This window comes from Camelus dromedarius, unplaced genomic scaffold (assembly GCF_036321535.1).
Source record: "Camelus dromedarius isolate mCamDro1 unplaced genomic scaffold, mCamDro1.pat HAP1_SCAFFOLD_4, whole genome shotgun sequence".
Taxonomy (NCBI): domain Eukaryota; kingdom Metazoa; phylum Chordata; class Mammalia; order Artiodactyla; family Camelidae; genus Camelus; species Camelus dromedarius.
In genome coordinates, this window is record NW_026989783.1 from 476,276 (window position 1) to 496,622 (window position 20,347).

The 20,347-nt window shown below is 46.2% G+C and overlaps 1 long non-coding RNA gene across 1 annotated transcript; it reads right to left on the minus strand.

The window, feature by feature from the left end:
• Window positions 1-1,463: 1,463 nt before the first annotated feature.
• LOC135320641 (uncharacterized) lies at window positions 1,464-16,784 on the minus strand. Its single transcript, XR_010379893.1, has 4 exons — window positions 16,695-16,784; window positions 14,741-15,295; window positions 11,531-11,655; window positions 1,464-1,600 (listed from the first exon to the last, which is right to left on the minus strand). It is a non-coding gene; the product is annotated as an uncharacterized LOC135320641 (long non-coding RNA).
• Window positions 16,785-20,347: the final 3,563 nt, after the last annotated feature.

Genomic DNA, 20,347 nt, shown 5'->3' on the forward strand with positions numbered 1-20,347 from the left:
AGAAGTTTATGCCGTAAAGACATTAATTCTTCCTGTTTTGATAGACAGATTCAATGCAATTCTGATTAGAATTACTACCAGATATTTCATGGAATATAGCAAGTTAATTTATGGTCAGGAACAGCCAAGAAACTTCTTTAGAACCACCACTGGGTAAGGGTGAATAGGTCATTGATTTCCACTGTTCTTTCTGAAGTGACGAAAACGTTCTGGAATAATAATGGTTGCAGCACTGTGAATATGCTAAAAGCTGCTGAATTGTACCATTTAAATGGATGGACTTCACGGTGTGTGAACAATATCACAATAAAGCTGTTATATGAAAAATAATCTCTTGACAATTATTTTCCCCTCTATACAACTAGTCTGCCGCACAATTTAAGAAAAAGAAAAAACCAAAACAAACCAAACTGTGTGCCAGGAGCTCTTTAGGACTGCAATGTCCCTAGGTCTCCAACGCCTCTGGTGGTGCTGTTCCTGTTAACACACCCAAGCTGGGCTGGGCTAGTTAGGGACTGTAACTATCTTTCTAAAATCAACGGTCACACGTTTCAGCCTGGGAGAGGGAAGCCTGGAGGATGTCACATACTCATGCCTTCAGCTCATTTTTAACTGAACCAAGTCCTTCTTTCAACACTGTAATCCCTCTCAGTATAAAACCACGTGACATCATCAAGCACCGCCATCATGACACCTGAAAGTGTTCAAGGAACTTACCTGGGGCAGAAACACTGAGGGAGGTGACGGAAGCTCCCTCAGCACTGACGCTCCCTTTTGCAGACTTCACCAGGACAAGCTGGGCTTTACGGCCGGCCGGAGGCTCTCAGCCTGGGGAGCAGCGCCCACGCCACCGAGCTTGTCCTGAGGGAGCGGGAAAGGGAGAGGAGGGCAGCCCAGGGGTCACGGGGCAGGGAAAGCGGGGGATTGGGGACGCGGGCTGCAGCTCCGCTCGGAGGCCAGCCCCAGTCCCAGCTGCCCCGTCCGGGTCCGCAGACCCCGCCGTCCCGGGACACAGCCCGCCCAGGGACGGGGACGGGCCGGCGGCTGAGGAGAGGAAGCCCGGGAAGAGAGGACTCGCGGGCGGGAGAGGGGAAGAGGACTCCAGCCGCAGACTGAGGGGAGACCAGCTGGGGCGAGAGGCGGCAGGTGCACACCTGGCCCTGAGCAGCTGTGGCCGGGGCGCCGGGGCAGGTGGCGCGGGCAGAGGGGCCTGGCCCGAGCAATATAGCTGAACACACGCTGAATCATGCCCTCGTGGGCTGTGACACGTGGACCGCCCTCCCGCAGCCGCCTGAACCTTTCCCGTGAGCCCCCCACCTTGCACTTCCACAGCCGGAGGCCCCGGCCCCGGGGCAGGAGCTAAAGGCTTACCGGGCGACATAGCTGAGAAGATTTTGGGGCAGATCCCCGGCTCGGAGATGGAGCTTCCAAACCGCGGTTCACCTGGCACTGACTGCGCATGCGCAGGAGGGCCAGCGATCCTCAGGTTTCTGTGAGAGAAGCTGCGGAAGTGAGGGAGGGAGAAGATGGGAGGAGGAGGGGAGGAGGAGAAAAGTGGAGGGAGACAGATGGACAGGAAGTGCAGAGAGAAGGGAGGGATCTGGAGAGGGGAGGGGAGTAGCAGAGATGTAGAGAAAAAGGTTTACCTCTGGTGGCATCCTGAAACAGAATTCAGTCCTGCCTCTGTACCCTTCACTAACACTTCAAGGCCCGCAGCTCAAATTTTCCCTCCCTGGTCCAGCCCTCCAGCCGAGGCCTCTGCAGAACCCCTACGGGATCACACCCGTTGATCCCACGCGGAGCTGGGTTCCCTGTTGCTCTGGGAACCAAGCACCCGAAGGTGTTGTCGCTCAGAACTACCTTGGGAAGAGTTCATATTCCCCTTTTACACGCTGGGAAACAGGCAGGCACGATCTCTGTCTTAGCTCCACTGTTCCAGGTTTTGGGCTGTTGGGGAGCGGGAGGTACAAGATCAGAGCCCCAGACAGGGCAGACTGCCTGAGTGTTGGTGCATAGTGCCCATCCCTCCTGAATAAACCACACCCCACCCTAGTGGAACCATCAAGGGCTCACAGTAGTTCCCTGGGTGTGGGAGAGCTGTCCTCAGATCCAGTGCCCAGCTTGCTAGGTAGATAGGAGTGTTACCGAGTCCAAATTCATTCTCCTCAGTGCAGGACAGGCCAATAATTTCAGAGACCAGGTGTTGGGGCATGGAATAGCAAGTTTCTGTAGACCTTGATGGCAAACAAATGTCCTGGAAAACCATCTCCCCAAGTCAGAATTCAGGCTCCTTTCCTACGTGCTTTGTTGTAGCAAACTTCTTGGTGTAGGAATTCTTTTTTGTTAGAATCCTTTGTTCTTGCAGCTATCTGCCTGAGTCAAATCTCTGTAAACCTCCAGCAAAACAAACGTTATTTTCTTTTCTGCAACTTGTTATCTTTATATGGATGGAAAAGTGTTAAATATCCTTAAAGGTCAGAGCCTTCAGATTAGGCTCTTCTGTATATTTCAGGCTCTAGGCAACATTGTTTCACAAGCAAGATGAAGCCTAGGAGACAGAGCACAGGGTTAAATTCAAAGGAAAAGATCTAGTATGGAGTCAGATTTGTTCTGTTCTATTACCCAGGCAGAAGCCACTTGAGGATTTAAACCCCTTTAAGTTAAAAATAAGTAAAAGTTTAAAGGAATTTACATACATAGGTGGGAATGTGCATAGCCTATCTGGAAAAGCAAACAAAGGATAATAAACAGTGGCATCTCCAGGGAGGGCTGAAAGAAGAGAGGATGAGGGAAAACTTCTTTCACTTGTGTATTTTTGTGCTCTGTTTGAATTTTTTTAACCACATGCATGTATTTCTTTTTCAGTTAAAAAAATGTGTAATGGAGCAAAGGAGTAGCAAGCTCAGCAAATACAGCAGCCATGGAATCACTGAGCCATCAATTTTGATTTTAGCCAGGAAGCATTTATTGACTCTCTCCTATGTGCCCAGTGCTGTTTTAAGATTTCTTTTATTTTTTTTTTATAAAATAATAAAGTGCTATTCCTCACCCCTGCCCATGGCTGGTGGAAAACCAACTGAGTTTTTATTGAGTTGTTTTCCAAGGAGTAGAGATGAGTTATAAACAGAACGCATCTTACGGGCAAAACAGTCGGAGTGGTTTTCCAGCAGGCCAAACAGCTATGAAGGGTTTGCAATAGAGGCGCCCAGAGGCTGAGAGAGAAAGCCTCCAGGACCCTACAACAAGCTGCCCAAAGTGCCTTCTCCATGGCACTACTGAAATAGGAAAGAACAAATCTGACTCCATGTTATATCTGTTCTTTTGAGTTTAACCCTGTGCCCTGTTTCCTAGGTTTAGTCTTGTTTGTTCTGCACCTTTTGTAAAACAATGTTGCCTAGATCCTGAAATATACAGGAGACCCTATTCTCAAGGCTCTGACTTTAAAGGATATTAACACTTTTCCATTCATATAAGGTAACATGTTACAGAATAGAAAATAACATTTGTTTGTTGGAGGTTTACACGGATCTGACCCAGGCTAAGAGCTGCAAGAACAAAAGGCTCTAACAACAAAGAATTCATAAACCAAGTTTGCAGCAACCAAGCATTCCTGCTTCCCCTTTTTAATATAAAAAGAGCCTGAATTCTGACTTTGGGGAATGGTTTTCCAGGACATTAGACTTCCATCTTCTCAGCTGGGTTTCCAAATTAAAGTCGCTGTTTCTTGCCCCCAAAACCTGGTCTCCCGATTTATTGGCCTGTAATGCACGAGCAGAACAAGTCTGGACTTGGAAACACAAACATTCATTGAAAGTACCCATTTGGTATATTAAATGACCTGCTTCCACTTGTCTTCCTGACGTTTTCTTCTCTTGACAACTCCTGCTATGTTTATGAAAACCCTGTCATGTGGACACATTTGCATCTCTAGCCACTACCCTTCCAGGTAAGAACTGATGCCAAGAAGTCAATGGAAGCTGCTAGAATGTATTACCTGGCCAGAAAAGAGCAGATGTTGTTACTGGCTTATGTTCAGGAGCAGGCTGGGACACCTGACAAGATGTCATAAGTACGAATAGACAGCTGGGCACCAAAGGAGAAGCTTCTAAGCCTCCATGAGGGACTTGTTGGATAGGAAGGAAAAGTCACAACCTATATCTCTGATCCCACCACTAGCTTCCTGGGCGAGGCTGGACAAGTCACTTAAATTTTCTAGGCCCGTGCTGTCCACCATGGGAGCCACCAGCCACATTCAGGATTATGAAGTTATTCTGTAGGCAGACAGAATTATAAATACACATTTTATTGCAAAGGTACAGAAAGTATAATATTTAAAGACATTATTGGTTATCTTGCCCTAACGAGTTATTTTTGTATGTGTAGCTTACTGTGGTTTGCAATGCCTGCGACTAATGTTTCCCTTACAGTGAGTTATTTTGAAATTATAAGTTACTGGACACAGTACCCTCATATCACACTTGAAAAAAATTGATCCACATAAGCAAGGTGATCTGACTTAGTTGTTATGAGCAGGGGCTCTCGGGTCAGCCTGCCTGAGTATAAATTCTCACTCTGCCTCCAGGGGTTCTGTGTGAATCTTGGAAAAATTGTTGTTGTTGTTGTTGTTGTTGTTGTTGTTGTTGTTGTTGTTGTTGTTGTTGTTATTTGTGCCTCTTTTTCCTTCCCTTTTAAATAACGAGGAATATGTAGACTCTATCTCGTACCGTGTTGCCAGGATTAAATGAGTAAACGTCTGTGCTGCCCACTTCCCTGGGTTTCAGCATTCTCCAGGCAATCAGTGTCAAACTCAGAGGCATTCTCCACTGTCTTCGTCAGTCTGGGATGCTGTAACAAATTACCATGGGCCAGGTGGCTTAAACAACCAGCATGTTCCTTAAGTTTTGGAGGCTGAGGTCAATGCATCTGGGAGATGATAGCCTTCATGACTCGAAGATGGCTGTCTTCCCACTATCTTCATGGGCCAGAGAGAAGCAAGCAATCTGGGGCCCTTTATAAGGGCACTAATCCCATTCATGAGGGCTCTACTCTCATGACCTTATTTTATCCTAGTAATCACTTCCCAAAGGCCCCGCCTCCCAATACCATCACCCTGGGAGATGGGGTTTTGACATACGGATTTTGAGGGGATGCAAACATTCAGTCCACACATCGGCTAACTCTCCCCAACATGCAATCATCAAACCTGTAGCTAATTTCAAAGTAATGTTTATATCTCTCTGCCCATTTCCATTCCTGCATCCACTAACACTGAAGCACTGTTATATTTTATTCCTTATTTTTCTGGTAGAGATTTATTTGATTCCTCTACTCCAATGCTCTCCTCACACCAAACAGTCCTATTAACAGCCCTGCCAGGTAGGTCTTCCTTAAAACACCTTTCCACTGCACCTGGTTGTTTTTTAGGTGTAAATGTCAGAATCCTCTCCACACCCCAGCCTAGAACTTTAATCCCTTACACTACCGCTCACTATGTTATTTTTCTATTACCACTGTAACAAACTTCCATAAGCTTAACAGCTTAAACCAGCACAGATTTATCAGCTTATGGCTGTGGAGGTCAGAGATCCAACACAGTTCTCATTGAGCTAAATTCAAGTTGCCAGCAGAGTTCCTTCCTTCTAGAGGATCTAGAAGAGAATGTTTCCTCGTTTTTGTTTTTTTTTTCCAGTTTCCAGAGGTCACCCACCTTCCTTAGCTTGTGTCCCACGACTTCCTCCATTTTCATGGCCAGCAGCCTTTCTGAACACTGCTCCATGGCTACACCTCCCTCTGATTTTAAACTCAGCTGGGCTACGTCCTCAATTTTAAAGACCCCTGTGATTACATTGGGCCCACCTGGACAATCCAGGCTACTCACCCTATTGTCTCATCTCAGGATCCCCTTCTCCCCTCCCATTCAGGCATTATGTATGTGGCTGTGACACTCACCTTGTGTGACATTTCCTCCCATGAGCAATTTAAGGTTCAAGGCACTTATGAATGACTTTTTGTTTTTCTTCCTTAGTCTTTCTACCTTCAGTATGTGTGGTGAGATTATATGAATCCTTTTTATTTGTGGCCCTCCACTAAACTTTAATAATGTATCATGGGTTTAAAAGGCTAATAGAGAATTTAGAATACCGAAATCCTCTAAGATATTTCTCCTAATATATCTGTCATCCCTTTTGCCATGTACAGAAACATGTCACTGTTGGCTAACCTGTGGCAGGGGAGGAACATGATTCTGCCACCACACTCCCCTCATTCACACCAATTTGATGATCGGCTAACCAAGGATCTATGCTCCCCGCTTCGCTCACTTCCTCCTCCTTTCCACTGACTATCCTGTTCCCACTGCTCCTTCATTCACCACATCAGGATTTCATGACCACATTCTTCTCTAAATAAAATGGATATCTTGCATCTAATGTCTGATAACTGTTCTTATTGTATATGCACACATTGACCTACACATAACCCCACACATCTGTTTATTTTCCTAGAACTTTCCAGAGGAAACAGTTCCATGATGATGATGATGATGATACTGACAGTGATGACAGGGGCCTCTCAAGGATTCTGACAAAGAGGGAATCAACAAAGGGAGGGAATCATTGCAAAATTGCCCCAGAAGCAGGATTAAAAGTAAATAACTGCTAAAGTGTTTAATGGAATTGGCTAATATTTAACTATTTTTAAAACTTTGTAACACTGAATTTAAAATTTTAATGGGAATTTTCATTCACCCCTAACCAAGATTCAACTCTAGGACCAAAATCTAAGGATTTCTATCTTCTAACAAATTGTCCACTAGCCTTTTAAACACGTGATCCTTTAAAAAGGGTAAGTGCTGGGCTGAAAATAAGCAGGATTCATATAATCTCACCAGACACAGTAAATGTGGAAAGACCAATGAAGAAAAACAAAAAGCCATTCATAATGTCTTGAAACTTACATTGCACACAGGAGAAAATGTTAGCCATGGTGAATGTCACACCAACATGACGCCTGAGTGGGATGGGGAAGCTGATCTTCCTCATCAGACATTTATGCTGATTTGTTAGATGCCAACACAGTTTCCTCATTGGATTTGCTTCTAATAAGTATGGAAGAGTTTAGGCTCTACCAAGAGCAGACTAAACATTTTCCCCTGCTGTCAGGTCACTGGACTGAATGTCCCCACAAGAAGGATATGATTATGTTTCATAGGGAAGTCTTCCTGAGAAGTAATAGGCATTTCGAGGGCAGAACTGCAGGTTCGGGCATGGAGGGCTGGAGGAGGGCTAGAGGGGACACTGGAAAAACAGCAGGAGTGAGTTCAGATACTGCTGCTCAAGTCGCCAAAGTCAGCAGTGTTATCTCTAAGGATATGTCATTCTCCCAAAAGTTCCATGAGTGAAGGGGCCTGTGAACACTAAGCAGGTTTTTAAGACACAGCAGCACATAATTTGCATCACAACTCAATTACAGTATGTTTAGATATTTGGAAAATAATTAGCCCATTGTTCTTTGAAACTGCAGCAGTAGTAATAGAAATAAAAAAGACCTAGCCGTCTTGGAGACAACAATCAATAAACAATTCCAAATCTGCAGGATTCATTGACAATATGCAAACAATGAGATAGACGTGTGCTGCAGATACCTCTTACTGCAGGGCTCACTCCTGCAAAGCATAGAACTAGTTTTCTCAGCAGACAGAGGGAACCAAGTCAAGATTCCTAATCTTGAGAGGTTTACTATATGTCAGGAAAGATCAGACAAGTGCATAAAGCCAAATATGAATAAATGTAATCAAATATTAAGAAATGTGAATGGAGCACAGATGAAAGAGGAATTACTTTCACCTAGGATCTAGAGAGACCTCTTCAGAAAATGTGGCTTTGGAGATGGCCAAAGACATGGGTGGAATTTTGGCAGAAGAGGATGTAAGGAATTTAAAAACTGATTCTAAAATTCACATGAAAATGTAAAGGATCCCAAATATCCAAAACAACTTTGAACAAGAAAAACAAATTTGGAAGACTTACACTATCTGATTTTCAGACTTTTTTTATAAAGCTACAGTAATCAGAAAGTATGGTGTTGGTGTAAAACAGGGAAGTAGAATAATGGAGCAGAATAGAAAGTTCAGAACTAAACGAAAACTTATATAGACAATTGATTCTCAAAAGTTTGCAGTGGAGAAAAGGATCTTTTCTACAAGTAGTGCTGGAATTGTTAGATAGTGATATGCAAAAAAAAAAAAATGAACTTTGATCCACACTTCACAAAATATACAAAAATTAACTCTAAGTGGATCATAGATCTTAATAGGAAATCTAAAACTATAAAACAGCTAGGAGAAAAAGCATAGGCTTAAGCTTTATGATCTTGGGTTTGGCAAATATTTCTTTGCTATGACACCAAAAGTATAATCTATTTTAAAAAAAGTAACTGATAGAGTGAACTTTACAAAAATGAAGACTCTTCAAAGCTCTTCTAAACACTGCAAAGCAAATGAAAAGACAAGCCATAGACAGAAGCTATTTGCAAATCATATATCTGGTAAAGGTCTTTCTTTGTGTCTGATCCAGAATAAAAAGTTTTCAAAACTCAATAATAATGCAAACACCTGAATGAATGAATGAGGCCAGAAAACACACTTCAGTAAAGATATCCAGATGGATAATAAGCATATGAAAAGATGCTGATTAAAGATGCCATTAGTCATTAGAGAAATGCTTTTAAAAACCACAGTGAGATAGTAGTACACATACCTACTAGAATGTATACGATTAGAAAGACCGACCTTACAAAGTGCTGTCAAGGAAATAGAGCAACCAGAACTGATACACACCACGAGGAATTTACAATAGCACAACCATTTTGGAAAACTGTTTAACAGTTTCTTTAAAAATGGTAAACACCAATCTGCCATATAAGCCAGATATTCCTCATCTGATGCTTTAGAAAATAAAAGCATATGTCCATACAAAGACTTGTAACTAAATATTCACTTCAATATTATTTATAATAGCTCAAGTTGTAAACAACCCATGCATCCATCAAGAAGTAAATGAAGAAACAAAGGATGTTCTATCCAAACACTGCTCACAATAAACTATTCAGGAAAAACTCAGCACTAAGCAATACTCTGCTATAAGAAAAATAAGCTATTAATACAGGAACACAGATGACTCTGAAAATAATTACACTGAATGAAAGAAGTCAGACAACATAGAGTAGATACTGCATGAATCCATTCATACAACGATCTTGAAAATGCAAACCAGTATGTTGTGATAGAAAGCAGATCAATGGTTTCCAGGGGAATAGATGGGGAGGGAGGGAGGGACAACAAAATGCAGGAGAAGAGTTTTGTGGGTGATGGGTATGTTCACTCTCTTGAATGTGGTCATGGTTTCTTGGGGATACACATGTCAAAATGTATTAAGTTGTACACTTTAAATGTGTGAAAATTATTTTGCCAAGTATACCTCAAAGCTGTCTTAAGAAAAACGGCACTTCTCTCCTGACACAACTCAGGGCCTGATTGGAGTGAGATGATTAGTCCCTCACCCTGTCTGCCTAACGGGAAGGTAGAAAACCTCTTACGGAAGATAAGATATGGATTTTTCATTTGCAATATCTTCCATGTAATAAAGAATTTCTAGACATGCAACATGTCAAGACTATATGATGGATAAAATGAGAATAAGAAATATTAGACAAAGGATGCAAACCCCAGGTGATGTAGGCATCAGAGTTAAAAATAAAGGCTATAAAATACTTTTAACACATTCAAGAAAATAAGGAAATGATGGGAGAATATATAACAGGGTCAAGACTTTCACCAGAGAAATATACTGGAATGTATTTTTAAGAAAAATCAAACAGATACTCTAGAACTGAAGCTTTCAGCTCTGGAAACAGGTAAACAGAGCTAATTAGGATCCCTTTTAAGTAAAACTTTCAGTAATGCCGGATAAAATACAACAAAAGTAACACAGAGCTAACTATGGAAAGAGAAGTTCCCAGGTGACAATACAAAGAGGACACTTAATGCCAAAATGGTAATCTTGTGAGCTGATGCCACCGCACCCTGGAGGGAAGGGGTTTTCATCTGCACATAAATAGGGATACAATGTCCATTTAGGAAACAGGGTCCATACCAGATGTAGAAGAGTCTTCCTTTATAGAAACCTCTGCATAAGACGTATTGGAAGACTTGCCTCTTCACTGAAAGGGAGACTCAAAGTTCTCCACATGTGCACGCAGGAAAGGGGTGTAAAAACCGGTTCTCTAGGGAAAAACAAAGTCTCCCTTAAAAAATCTAATCTCCACGCCCCTGCTTTATATGAATGTGGAATCCAAATTGATACTCCACTGAAGATTCCGGAATTCCCAAACCAAAAATATAATAATTCAAGGTTGATCATATCACCTGGAGCCTTAGGATAAGCAACACAAAATTGTTCTCTAGGGAAACTTTAAAAACCAAGATGTAAGGGACAATCATAGGAAAAAATATGTACTCACTATAGAGAAGCTCCCACAACTCTACACACACACAGACACACAACTAAAAACAGAAGGAAATCAGTGCCACTGGGAAGAAAGATCTAACCGTAAAACACAAGATGATTAATATTCCAGAGCCTAAAATTATGAAACAATCTAAGAGAGAGCATAAAAGAAGTATGACTGAATCATTAAAAGATAAAATGAATCTTATATAACATAATGAACAATCAGGACATCATGAAAAAGAAAACAGATCAATTTTTTAAAGAACCAAACAGAACTTATGGAAATAAAACACAGATATCATTTGGTATATAAAATTCAATGAATGGGTTAAGTAACATTTTAATCTTCAATATCTAGGGTGTTCATTAAAATTCAACAGTAATCTCTAAAGTAATTGTTTAAAAAGAGAATAAAAATAAAGAAGTCAAAATGAAGAACGCAAAATAGGCCGGTCACTATTCTAAGTTCTTCATCTATTTTATCACTTAATGCTCACAGTCTTTGAGGCGGATAGTACCACTTTTTGTACATGAAGAAAGTGAGTCTCAAAGGGATTACATATACTGGTTACATGGTTAGCAAGGGAGGGAACCAAGCCCGGATAGGCTGTCTCTAGACGCCATGCTCTTAACCATGACTGCAAGGTATATAACAGGCAGGAGAAAAGCAGAGCAAAGCAAATAGAAATCACAAAACAAGATGCCAGAAATAAAACATCATCACTAATCACAATGTATTTAGATGAAATATATAATGAGTTGAAAGATTTACAGATTTTATTTGTTTACCTGAGACAAAGCAGAATTAAAACTTAAAACTGGTTGAAAGCTTAGAAGAATAACAGAAAGAAGTCAAAAGTTAGAGCCAGAAAAAGAGACACCTGAGAAATACTAATCAATGGAAAGAGAATCACTCAAGCCTCCCTCAGGTTCATAGGTACCTGAAACCCACCTTGGCCTGACACTTACCAGCTCTGTGCCTGAGCGAAACTCTCAGTCTCCCGGAATCTTCGTTCACTCACCTGTGAATGTAAGGAACGATCCCTCCTTCCATCCGGCCAATTTGTATTGACTGCTGTGCCACGGGTACAGGTCAAGCCACCTGAGGTCCGTCAGTGAACAAATAAGGATCCTTGTCCCTGTAGGACTGAGGAGGAGCAGAACATAAACTACAGTCTTGACAGTCATGTGAAATATATGGTATTCTAGAAGGTGATAGAAATAATATGATCAGGGAGAGGGGGTTTCTGGGGCAGAGACAAGGGGAAGGCAGTTTCCAGGTTAAAATGAGATGGCCAGAGCTGGGCTCACTGAGGACCTTGAGAACGCGGTGCTAGTTGCTGAGCTCCCTCTAACACAGCACCGCACACTGGGTGACATGAACCACAGAGGCTCACTGTCTCACAGCCCTGGGGGTGGGGAGTCTGCAGGCAGGGTGTCAGCAGGGCAGGCTCCTCCTGAGGGCTGGGAGGGAGAGGCTGGTCCAGGCCTCTCTCCTTGGCTTGGAGACGACCGTCTTCTCTCCACATCTCATCACGTCATCTCCCATGTACACGTGTCTCTCTGTCCACATTGCCCCTATTTATCCGGACACAAGTCATACTGGATTAGGGCCCAACTTAATGACCTCTTCTTAACCAATGACATTTGCAACAACCCTATTTCCAAGTGGGGTCATGTTCTGTAGTCCTGGCGTTCAGGACTTCAGCATATGAGTTGGACAGAGACCGGCCAGGGCAACAGGCCTGTGGGTGCATGTCTGATATTCCCAAGGGACAGCAGGGAGGCCAGTGTGGCTGGAGCGGAGTGAGCCAGGGAGAAAACCGGAGATGAGCTCAGCTTCGGGAGGGGGAGGAAAGCTGTAAGGTCACCATAAGGACACTCGCTTCTTCACTGAGTGAAATGAGAAGCCATTGCAGGAATTTGAACAGAGAAGATCACACCCAGGGTCTCAATCATGCCTGACTTAGGTGTTGAGGATGAAAATACTTAGGCTTTTGAGCTGATAATAGTTAGACTACATGTTGGACTTTGAGTTGATGGTGTAGTAAATGAGACTCTGGAGGGTGTTGGGATGAGGTGGATGCATTTTTCATGTGGGATGGACAAGAATCAGTGGGGCCAAAGGGAAGAACTCAGTAGAATAATGGCCCCTAATATGTCCACGGTCTGATCCCTAGAACCTAGGAATGTCACTGTGCATGGCAAAAGGGACTCTGCAGGTGTGACTGTCAAGGACCTTGGGATGGCAGATCACTGTGGGAAGCAAACGTCATCACGGAGGTCCTTAGAGGAGAGAGGCAGATTGGTCAGAGACAGAGATGTGATGTGGCAGCAGAAGTCACAGTGACACAGGGCTCTGGGCCAAGGAGTGTGAGCACCTCTGCAAGCTTGGAAAGGTAGTAAGATGAATCCCTCCCAAGAGCCTCAGTGTGGAACGTAGCCTTGGCCACACGTTGGTTTTAGCCCACTGACATTGACTTTGCATTTCTGCACCCTAGAACAGTGAGAAAATGGATGTGTGTTACTTTAAGCCACTGAGTCTGTGGTCCTTAGTTACAACAGCAATAGGAAAAGAGCTCAGGAAGCAACATGAACATGAACCCCAGGCTGCCTGCTGTGCCGGCAGGAAGTCCTTTGTCTCTGATCCTGGGGGAGTGTCCTGTGTTCTGGCAGCATCCACAGACTACCTCATGCTAACCTGGCAGCTTGCAGGGGGTCAAATCTTAACCCTGCACAGTTCTTGATATTTAGTTAATAAAAAAGATGGTGTCATCATGGGTATTTTTCCATCTTTTAAATACACTTCAGTCTTCTAATTGAGAGACTGTGTAAATAGTTTTCAATCTTAATAATAAATAACTGTGGTATTATTTGGTTAATTAAATAATGAATAATAATATTCACATTAGTAAAAGTTATTAAAGTCAACATTTTTCAATGAAAATATCAAATTTCTTTTTTGCATGAACATGTATTAACTACAAGAAATGTTCCATGCTTTCTTCTACGATTTAGTGTTAGAGTCTTAAAGAATAATATTTTCCTCAAAAGATATTATGGCGAGGGGATTTCTTTTGGTGGTACAGTTCCTACATAAAGTCTGCTGCATGGCTCAGGCCACTGGGAACCTAGAGATGATAGAAATAAGGAGGCATTATAAACACAACATTTTTAAAGGAATTAAAAAACTGGATGAGTGAAAACAAAGAATCAGAGAATATTCTGGTGAAATAAAAGTATTTTTCAGCTTAAGCAAGACACTGGGTGAATAAATCTAAAATGAAAAAACCACCCAGAGATTAGCAGCGAGTCATGCATGCAGTGTGACTGATCAAAACCAAGTTGTTTCCAAACCAGTGTGTAGGCTTGATGCCTTCATTAATCAAGTCTGTGTGGCACCAGGCCACCTCGAATAAATGTTGATGAGGTATTTATAAGCTCTTCACCATCCCAGCTCAAAGCCCACACATGAGCTACACGACCATCACCTACACATCTGCAAAACACCCATCATGGTGAATAGCACTTTTCTTGCTCAGTAGCCGGAGGCAGGGCACTGTGAGCAGACAGAGATACAGGGACGCAGAGAAACAGAGGCACCTCACCTCACTCAGCTGATAACCTTCCGTGCATTCCTGGGGACAGGATTGTCATAAAATCCACCATGGATTGATCCTCCTCCTAGGAAAGAAACGGTAGGGCTGTCCTCAGGTTGGAGCAAGGGTGGCCGGAGGATCTCAGAAGAGCTGTTTCAGCACAACCAATAGAAATGATGGCCACCGTGACCACGAGAGACGTCCCCTGCCATCTCGGTAGGCTCTTGGGCTCCTGACAAAAGCTGGGCTCAGTAAAGGGTTGGGTAGAAGGCACAGGCCTAAGGGATGCCCCAGCAAGAGACAGGAGGTAGGGCCTGGTTTATACTGCTCTGGGTGTATCCCAGCCTCATCCGAATACGAAATCAGAAATTTGCAAAACAGCAGAGCTGGGATGGATCACCTACTCCAGACTCCTCTCCTTACAGTTAAAAGGGTGGCAGCCCTGAGAGGCAAAGCAACGTGCTAAAGGCAGAGCATGGATGTGGCAGCGCCAGATGAAATGCACCTTGCCAATCCCCATTCAAGGCCGCTAACACTGAGTATGGGGCCAAGGTTTCCAACTAGGAGAATGAGACAATGTAAATACTTTGTTCCCCCCAAAACCCCAAATGTTTTTAAAGGCACAAAACTCACCTTAACTAGCTCTCTTCTGAGGGGGTGCTCTTCTGTCTCCGTCTTTCTGTCTGTCTCCATTTCTCTCTCTCAGACACAAACATATACAATTTTGTGAAAGGGGAATTCCTGCCATACAAAGACAAACTTCACATCTTCAGAAAGACACTTGACAAAGCACGTTTCTCAATTCAAGTCTATGTGTGAGGTCTGAGCAACTGGCTTATCTTCTAGAACAATTGGTGGTTCCAAAATCAGGAGATCATCTTCCCCAAAGGAAGAGTTCTGGTCCGTATTGATGAAGTTGGGGATGTCACATTTTATGAGCCCGTTCGCCTCCTCCTCTGGCCACCTGCTGCATCTGATGGCTTCCTGGAGCTGAATATCTCTGTCAAGGGCTATGGTTGGGATAGCAAATTTGGCCTTATCCAAGTGGCCCACATGATTGATGTAGCAGTGAAAGAGGGACCTAGATTCGTCATTGCCCTGCCAGAGAACACCTTGGGCACCAGCGGTCTTCCAAAGTCTGACACAAAGCTGTTCAGACTGAATCTCTTCTCGGGAGACTCTGCATTGCTATAAAGAAAACCAAAATAAAAGATCACTCACACTCTAGCTCGGTGACCTGAAGAATCATAGTTTTTGCCATCTACTGAGTGCAAGTTCCTGCACAGAGCATGCTGACAAGCACTGGAAATGAGAGACATCACTTCAGAACACATACAATTAAACCCAAGGCAAAAGTCTCAAGTGAGGGACCTTGGACCAACCTGAAAAGACATCGTTCCCTGAGAATCCTCAGTATTGCTGAATCGCACCCCAGTGTTTCTCATTGGGACACTCAGATCATCTTCATCAGAATTAGTTAAAGTGCTTCTTAAACTGCAGAATTCTGAGGTGCAGACCCTCAGCGTCTCCAGAGTTTGGGACCTGTAGTCTGTATTTTTAGAGCAGCCAAGATCACTGAACACGCTCAGGTTTAGCACCACGGTCTACATCGGGTCACCTGAGCATCGACAATGCTGTCTCACATGGTGGCGTGTTGCCTTGTGTGTCACGGTTCTGTCCTACCCACGAGACTCCCCTGATTCTCAGAACTGTCAGTGCTGCCCCATTGGGCAAAAAATACCACCATTTCACAATGCATACACAGGGCGCCCGACTGACAGATACAATCAGTGATGGGAGAGGGGACAAAATTCATGTTCCTGATCCCTTGTTTCACTTACTATGGGACAAATGATCAATTCAAGGGTAATAAATCAGTGAATGAGTGAATAACATGACTCTCGTTAGTCCCAAGAGTGCCTGGAAGAGTGAGCCTGGGCATACTCAGGACCATAACAGCCCATCTACTTAATTGCCATCCTTCCCAGATTTGTGTAAAGGTTACTTCCACCCAGGCAGTGACCCCTGAAGGGCAAGAATCATGTCTGAACACACTCTCAAATCCAGAACAGAACCTGACAACAATTAGGCTCTGGAGTCTGTGTTTAGCGAGTGTGGAATCTCAGTGATTCCAGCTCTTAGACCTTGCCTTCCAATCCCACCCCTCACGATATGGACCTTATGACCAGCTCTCCCGGGGCTGGGGCCACGGAACCCATTTACAGGACTGGAAGAATCTGATCATGTAAACCAAGCCCCAGAATATCATCAAGAGTCACCTGCATTTCAGGGATCAGTAATCCCAGAAGCTTTGCAGTTCAGGCAGCTGAGGGATTTTTATATCAGTTCTGTCTTCTACTGTGACTGCCTGGGTGATATCAGACAAGGAATTCTCAAAAGCCTGAGCTTTTCCTTTCAGGAATAATCTACTTAACAAATCTCATTGACCATTTAACAAATGTGATCTGAAGATCAATGATTTACACAGGAGTACAACATTCATTAGGTCGTGGATTTTGAATCCGAGAAAAATCATTTGAGAAAGATTGACAGAATGTAGCTTTAATGCAAATTTAAGTATTCTTACCTTTCAGCAAATCATCTTCTTCCCCTACTTATCACTTCATCCAAGTTTAAAAGATGTTTGAGAACAGGGATGATTGTGCCAGGAATCTGTGACCCAATAACCTAAAATGTCACCTAGGAAAAAAAGGGGAGTGACACATTTTTAAAAAGTATGGTGAGGACAGCAGGGCCACCCCCCAACTCCACACTAAGGAGCTCTGAGTAATAGCTTTCCTGCCTGCCTTGGGCATCAGCTGATGTGAAAACCCACCTAGAAACCACACTGTCCAGCAGCTCTTCCTTAACATAGGCTACACATTCTCAGAATTAAGAATTGGGTCCAGTAACCCCTTCGCTGAAGAATAAAGACAAATGAGAACAATAGAGTTCTGCCCCTCCCCAGGGGAGAGCCCAGACCTTGGGCTGCATGCACTTCGCCCACCTCCCAGGAGAAGGAAATACTGGAGAAGGACGTCCTGCGAAACTAGGGCAGCAAAGGTAGAGATGGGAACAAATAGACCAGCTGGCCTGGGACAGCCCCCTCCGTCGCTGCCTTGGCAGCTGCCTCTGCCCCCTCAGCACATCCTGCCCACCTCAGGTGTCTAAGCTGTCAGGGAAACTGTGCTTTGCAACCTGGGGCAACAGAGGCTGCCCCCAGGCCAAGCTGCTGGGGAGATGGGAGCTAAACCACCAGCTCCCAAGCGGCAGGCTCCATACCTTCGACATCACCCCGCTACCCCCGCACCTTAACGCACCCCCGGGGCAATATGACCCTGAGAAGTGTGACCTGGGAACGAGGGGCGGCAGAGGCCGCCCCCATGTCAGGCCTCCAGAGAGATGGGAGGTTATCCTCCAGCTCACAATAGGCAGCACCCCTCTCCTCCCCACCCCCTGATCTCACCGCGCCCACCTCCCAGGAGCAACCTGACCTGGTGTGGTGTGTCAGACGAATCTTGGGCGGGAGAGGCCGTCCCCAGGCCAGGTCAGGGGAAAGGAGAAGAAGTGGCCCCATTAGGAAGCTGCGACGGCCGGCTGCCCCTGCCCCTCGACCTCATCGCGTCCGCCTCCTAGGAGCAAGCTGACATGGAGACGGGCATCCAGCTTCTTGGGCAGCAGAGGACACCCCCAGGATTGGCCGCGGGGAAGAGGGGAGCAAATTGACAAGCTCCGCGCTGCAGGTCCTCTACCTCCGCCTTTGCCACACTCGCACCTTAAAGGCACCGCCCAGGGCGACCCTTCCCAGCAGGCTGAATGGGACAGGTGTGTCTGGTGATCTAGGGCAGGAGAGACGACTCCCACACCAGGCCATCAGGGAGACAGAAGCCAATCCACCAACTCCCCAAGGCATCCCCATCCCCCCGTATCAGCCACCGCTCCTGCCCCCTGACCTCTCGGTGGCCGCCTCTAGGGAGCAGGCTGACCTGGAGATGGACGTCCGGTGAACTTGGGGCAACAGTGACCGCCCCCAGAGCAAACCATGAGGGGAAATGGGAGCAAATGGACCAGCTTCATGGGAAAACCCACCGCTGCTGCCACCACCCCCAACGTACCACGCTAGCCTCCCGGGGTCAGGCCGACTAGGATACACGTGTCCCGTAACCCAGGGCAACAGAGACCGCCCCCAGGACAAGCCGCGGGGAAGATGGGAGCAAATGGGCCAGCTTCCCAGCTGCAGGCCCCCGAACCCCGCCACCCCTGCACACTGACTACCCTGCCTCCCGCCCCCAGTTAGCTAAGTGGGACAGGGGTGTCCCAGGACCTGGGGCAGCAGAGGCCGTTTGCAGGCCATGCGGTGCAGACATGGAGCTAATACACAAGCTACCCCGGGGCAGCCACCCTATCCCCGCAGCCACCACCTTACCAGCTCCCTGACCGCACCGCACCCATCTCCCAGGAGCAAGCTTACCTGGAGTCGGACCTCAGGGAAATCTCCGGCGGCAGAGGTCGCCCACAGGCCAGGCCGCGGGGGAGAGAAGAAATGGAGCAGCTCCCTGGAAAGGACCCCCTCCCCCTGGCGCCGCTGCTCCCACCTCCCAGGGCCAAGCTCACCTGGAGACCGGCGTCCCCCCTCTAGGGCAGCGGAGGCCGCCCCCAGGCTCCGCCGCGGGGGAGTGCGGAGAGAATTGACCAGCTCCCCCGCGGCAGCCCCCCTACCCCCGTGGTCCCCGCACATTAACGGCACCGCCTCCACTCCCCACTCAGCAAGCTGAGTGGGACAGGTGTGTCCGGCGACCTGGGGCAGCAGAGGCTGCTCCCAGGCCCGGCAGCCGGGAGAAGGCAGCTATTCCACCAGTTCGCCAGGGGCAGCCCCGCTCCGCCCCCCTACCGCTGCCGCCGCCTGCTGACCTAACCGCCCCACCTCCCAGGAGCAAGCTTACTTGGAGTCCAACATCTGGCGAATCTCCGGCGGCCAAGGCATCCCCAGGCCAGGCTGCAGGGAAGAGAAGAAATCGACCGGCTTGCCCGGGCAGCCTCCCACCCGCCGCCGCCTCCGCTTCCGCCGCCCCAAACCATTGCACTAGCCTCCCGTGGTCAGGCTGACTGCGAGGATGTGCACTTGCCTGAGCACCTCCCTGCACCTCTACACTCCCTGTACCTCTGCACCCCTGACACTCCCTGCACTGCCTGCACCCCCACAACCCCTGAACTGCCTTCACCCTCCACAGCCCCTGCACCCCTGCCACCACTTACACCTTTGCACTGCGTACAGTCCTGCACCCCTGTATGTCTCACACACCACCTCTTGGGCCTGTGGCAGAGTCTCTGCTGTTAGACCAATGCACATGAACTCACATATTTGCCAGTATATGATGCATCAGTGGACGTCTGGGGTTGGCTGCAGGAAGGTACATGTTCCCGGTCACTAGCCTGGGCCACTAGAGTGATCTCTGTGAGGTCACCCAGGACGGGCTCAGAGATGCTGTTCTCTGGGAAGAGAGGAGTAGAAACAGGTCTTGAGGGCAGAGCTGTGCTCACCAGGCCTTTCACGCTTCATGTTTTACACAGGGCTTCGGAGAAGTGAAATGGATCCGGCTAAGTAAGACATGCCTGCTATGCACCCACCTCAGTCCTGGGCTCTGAGGCAGACCAACTGGCTCCCACAGTCAAGACACCTGAATGGGCACCTGAATGGTCCCTTTGAGGCATCCCATCAGTTCTCAGGAAGAAGTCTATCTGCTTCCACCCCATGGCCCTCCCTCCCACTGTGCTGGCCTCAGGAAGGTTCCTTATTTGGGGAAGGCAGCCCACCCCTTACCCCACCCCTCACCTTTCTCTAACCCAGGCTGGTGTTTCTCTGCCCTTCAGAGTCTGGAAAGCCATTCCTCTTCAGTTATGTCCCTTCTGAAATGGACTTGCTTCCACTCAATTCTAGGTGAGGATGCACCATGGAATGCACTGGGTAAGAGAACCAAAATAAATAGTTTTTTCTGTGAGGTTTTCTGTTTATCTACTGGGATGGGCTGTGTGTAGTTTGCTACAGCCATTGGTGTGAGAGGCTAAAGCTGCCTGTGTGTCCTTGTTTTCATCCGCCCGCTGTCTTTGGGTTTTCCCTAGACACTCCTGAGACATTAACTTCTTTTAATTTTATTCCTGTTATTACACAGAGGCCCTACTGACATGGAGGTAAGGTGTTGGGGTAGTGGAACAGAGCAGGGCATCTATACTCCTGTGATT